The 5,205-nt window shown below is 36.5% G+C and overlaps 1 non-coding gene across 1 annotated transcript; it reads left to right on the top strand.

Annotated features, from left to right (window-relative positions):
* Positions 1-674: 674 nt before the first annotated feature.
* On the top strand, positions 675-746 carry trnaq-uug. Its single transcript has one exon. It is a non-coding gene; the product is annotated as a tRNA-Gln (tRNA).
* Positions 747-5,205: the final 4,459 nt, after the last annotated feature.

Here is a 5,205-nt window from a genome sequence, read left to right as displayed (position 1 = left end):
TGATCACTATTTTGTTTAATATCAGCCTCTGCTGCCCCCACGAGTCAGTCAGTGTAACTGCATCTTACTCGGTTCAATGCACACTGATATCCAGCCTCTGCTGCCCCCATGTGGTACGTAGAGAAAATGCATATAACCAAGAAAGCGTTGCACAACCACTACCAAATGTTGACAAGTGGTAAATTCAAGTCTTATTCGCAATATAATACCGAATACATATCTTAACTAAATCATGGATCCCCTGCCTTTCTTTTTTTTATCCTAATAGTCGTTTTTACTTTCAACCTAAGCGGCCGAACAGCTGTAACCGGACGTCAGGGACTGAAATAAAACCTAAACACACTAACCATTCATAATTATGTTACTGGGGAATGGGAATATCGCTAAGGCTGATACTCTAAGTCATTCATCTCTAAATCATGAGCGCACAAAGCAGAGAGGGAAGCTTTTTGTAGGAGCCGTGAGCTCTACGCAAAAAAATGCTAATACTGCAGCTAGGCCAAACGGCTTTATGAAACAAAACAGATCCTGTGACGTCTGCTATTAAGGTGGTTAGAGAAGTGTGGAATAATTCCATACCATAGCAAACTGGTCAACCACATCCCTACAATTTCTACTACAGACTAATGTGGGTGACTGTATATACTTGGAAAACTCTGTATTATGTATCATCTGGTCCCATGGTGTAATGGTTAGCACTCTGGACTTTGAATCCAGCGATCCGAGTTCAAATCTCGGTGGGACCTCGTACTTTTGCTTTGCATTCCTAATTTGTCAATTGCTAAATTTCCTGCGTGTATTTTTCTAATTTTCTGAAGTTTAGTTACATCTAAACTGAGTAGATGTAACCAGTTACTTTTTTACTGACTCAGTGGAGGAAGTGGCTGAGAGGAGGGTTTGGCCAAGCTTGCATCCATCATGGACAACACCTTCCACCCCCTGTGAGTGTGGAGGAGCTGAGCAAAAGATTTTACACCCTGTTTGTAAAAAGGAGCGCTACCAAAGGTCATTTCATCCCTGCTGCCACCAGTTTCAACAATTTGACACTACAATAATATGCAATTACTATTTATTACCCTGTGTAATAATCTGTTTCCTTAAAATTGATACCCAGTGCAATAGCTATATATATAAATACCCATCTATATAAATACCCATGTAAATACCATGTGCAATAACCCTGTATAATCCCATGCATCTTTTTCTTCTTTTTGACTATTTGAGCTGATGTAATGACTGCATTTCTCCAATGTGAGATCAATAAAATCATTTAATCAATCAATTACTTTGGTGCTATGTAGCACACAGGTTTACAGTCCACCCAATTAGACAAAGAACTTACTGTACATTTTATGAAATAAGTAAAATATGTTATTAGTCAATAACTGCTGAAAGGATGGCAAAAAATGTTAGATGTGATGTTAAAAAGCTTATTTTATAGGATCAAAAGAATGCAAGAACAATGATAACTGAAAAAAGGGGCAGAGAAGAGGAAAGATTATTATAAATGCAAAAATGCAATATTCTACATTTGTTTTTAAATGCAAGGGCATAATTCAGGGAACCGTGACCTTCTGCAATTAGTCAGTCCTCCGTTCATAAATACACTTATGAGCTGCAAAGTGCAAAGTTGTGGTTTATTTCTAATATACTGCTTATAAACTTCCTATTAAACACAGAATTCATTCCCAATTTCAGCTTACATGAATGCAAATGTATTTCATTTCAAATTCAAAAACTCCAATTGCAGATGATTGTTTAGGCAACTAACCCATTGTCCTAAGCAGCAATTCATCCTCAAGTGCCATTTGTCTGCAGCTTTTCCATGCATCCCTTCCTTAACACACTTGAAACAAAAGGGAGGTAATTTTTGCCTTTTGTTTCAGGTGTGTTGCAGCAGGGATGCCTGCTAAAGCTGCAGGACAGACTTGAGGACCAGTGGTCTACGGAATACTTCTGATATAGCCATGCCCCCCTCTGCCCCTTAGTAATAGAAGTCTAGCTATGCCTCCATATGCAGCTTGCACCTTTTATGACCTTTCAGTAGTGCGGGAGAAAAAGATGTTAATAAAAAACCAAAACAGGTTAGCAACATATCACTTGAATAAGCAATTGCTCCTGTATCCCACCGCTCACTTACTGGTCGATTTCTTCAGGTTTGCAAGGATCTAATTGGTGGCAATCACGGTAAGGATTAGTTTGAATGCAAAAACACCTCAGCTTGTATATTAAAAATTTTACTTACACACATTCATTGCAGTTTTGCAACATAAGCAGTCTAAATAAAGCAAGATGTGCATTTATTTTCTATGTAATTCTTCCTAAATCAGATTCCTTGCTGTAGAGCTCTGATCAAAATTACCTGATGCAATGTGTCACACAGTCATTAGTGTTATCATTTCCAGAGCGGTATGTGGCATGCCACAGCTATTGAGCATTTACCACACATGTCCTTCCTGTAGTGTCTACACTGTATAGTTTAGATTTCATCTTTCTGTATCTTCCAGTGGGAGCAAACTGGTCAAAGTTCCTGGAGTTATAAAACAAAAGTTGAAAATGGGCTGGTACTGCAGCCCAGCAGTGTACATACAGCATGACAAAAAGACATCACATAAATCTTCACATAAATTCAGTTTTTTGGGATTTGTACAATGACAGTTTGCAGTTAAGATACAAACCAGTAGAAGTAATACAATAGTAACAACATTTGGAGGATTATAAAAGTCCAGACAAATGGAAGAAGTGAAAGAAAAGCATTGTTCAGCAAAACCTAACTTAGGGCAGGTATGCAAAAAAAATAATCATAAAAAACTCTATTCCATTCACCCACCTTCCCCTAACTTTCACCTTAATGCAACACATTGTTCCTGAATAAGCACAGAAAACAGCCTCCTTTTTAAACAAACTGATCATTCTCTTCATCAAATAATAACTAAAGTTTCTCAGTTTATGGCAAAAAGATGCATTTTTTTCAGTTTGCAGATTAATCCAGGCTTCAAATAAAATATCAAATTTACAATTAAGCACCAATATTTTAACCATTAGTCTTGGAAAAAAAAGGTTACATTTACATATAATATCCACATGCACACAAAACAAGTTTTCATTCAACATCAATGAGAAATAAAAAGAAGAACTACTTCAGGAACTCCACCTTGTTTCAACTGTGAAACAAAGACCAACAAAGATATGTTAAGGACTTAACAGTTTCTTATTGGGTACCTTCTAATGTTAATGAGGTTTATTTTCGGATTCTAATATAAAATGGATGATGACCAGAATCGGATGATTCCCAGCTTCAGGACAGGTGACCGTCCAGTCAGGAGCTGAAATGCTCCTCTTGAATCAGTGAACAACCAAGCTTGTGCAGATAATACGGATTGTGATAGGGATGCTGTGGCTGAAAGGTGAAGACTTCATTCTCAGCTATTTTAAACGTCAGTTGGATCTTTAAAAAGAAGCCAGAGGGGAGATATAGACACAAAGTATTTAAAAGGAAATTTTGTTTTGAAAGAAATTTCCGACTAATCAGCATTTAAAGCTGAAAGAGAGAGCCAGACTTATAACTGATAACAGGAAGGTTAAACAGAGAACAGCGTAGCTGCTTTTCTTTTGAGCTGTCAGCCTATGTGCCCAACAATAGGCTAGGGAATATACAAACCTAAACTAATATTTTAGCAATGCTAACTTTACAAATTGCTAGCATGGGACACTAAAAGCGCTGAATAAAGAGTGAGTTCCATTTTTCACTCCTTTGTGCACTAGCACAATGTTGTTTTTGCTCCAAGAATAAATAATTGATGATCGCTTTGTGTTGTTGTTATATCGTACTAAAATTACGGTTTTACAGAGAAATATCAGGAACCCATCACCAATTCCTGATGGGTGCATCACTTGTTTCTGTGACCGGCTATCATTTTGTTCATGTACAAAATGTTCATGTCCATGACTTGCATTGAGTTCTTTCTAATAATTAATTCTAATAGTCAGCATACGNTGATCTTACAGCGGAGAAATTCACTCGTCACATATTGGCATAGAAGTTACAGAAGGTGCAAACAGGGAGGAAAAAGGTGCATTAAGAATAAACAATATATATACAGTATATCCAGGTATATACAGTATATCAAGATAAATAGGATTAAGGTGCAAGTGTACATGTATCGCACCCAATGAAAAACAAAACAAAAATAAAACAATGATGAGTGCATTTCTCCAATGTGAGATCAATAAAATCATTTAATTAATCAATTACTTTGGTGCTATGTAACAAACAGGTTTACAGTCCACCCAATTAGAGGAAGAACTTACTGTACATTTTATGAAATAAGTGAAATATGTTATTAGTCTTTTAGTCAGTTTCCTTGCTGTAGAGCTCTGATCAATATGACCTGATGCAACATGTCACACAGTCATCATTAGTGTTATCATTTCCAGAGCGGTTGTGGAATGCCACAGCTATTGAGCATTTACCACACATGCCCTTCCTGCAGTGTCTACACTGGATAGTTTAGATTTCATTCAAACTCTTGCTGTATCTTCCAGTGGGAGCAAACTGGTCAAAGTTCCTGGAGTTATAAAACAAAAGTTGAAAATGGGCTGGTACTGCAGCCCAGCAGTGTACATACAGCATGACAAAAAGACATCACATAAATCTTCACATAAATTCAGTTTTTTGGGATTTGTACAATGACAGTTTGCAGTTAAGATACAAACCAGTAGAAGTAATACAATAGTAACAACATTTGGAGGATTATAAAAGTCCAGACAAATGGAAGAAGTGAAAGAAAAGCATTGTTCAGCAAAACCTAACTTAGGGCAGGTATGCAAAAAAAATAATCATAAAAAACTCTATTCCATTCACCCACCTTCCCCTAACTTTCACCTTAATGCAACACATTGTTCCTGAATAAGCACAGAAAACAGCCTCCTTTTTAAACAAACTGATCATTCTCTTCATCAAATAATAACTAAAGTTTCTCAGTTTATGGCAAAAAGATGCATTTTTTTCAGTTTGCAGATTAATCCAGGCTTCAAATAAAATATCAAATTTACAATTAAGCACCAATATTTTAACCATTAGTCTTGGAAAAAAAAGGTTACATTTACATATAATATCCACATGCACACAAAACAAGTTTTCATTCAACATCAATGAGAAATAAAAAGAAGAACTACTTCAGGAACTCCACCTTGTTTCAACTG

This window comes from Cyprinodon variegatus, unplaced genomic scaffold (assembly GCF_000732505.1).
Source record: "Cyprinodon variegatus isolate N-32 unplaced genomic scaffold, C_variegatus-1.0 Scaffold808, whole genome shotgun sequence".
In the NCBI taxonomy this organism is placed as follows: domain Eukaryota; kingdom Metazoa; phylum Chordata; class Actinopteri; order Cyprinodontiformes; family Cyprinodontidae; genus Cyprinodon; species Cyprinodon variegatus.
The sequence above is the reverse complement of the archived record's forward strand: the minus strand, read 5'-3'. Positions and strand labels throughout refer to the sequence as shown.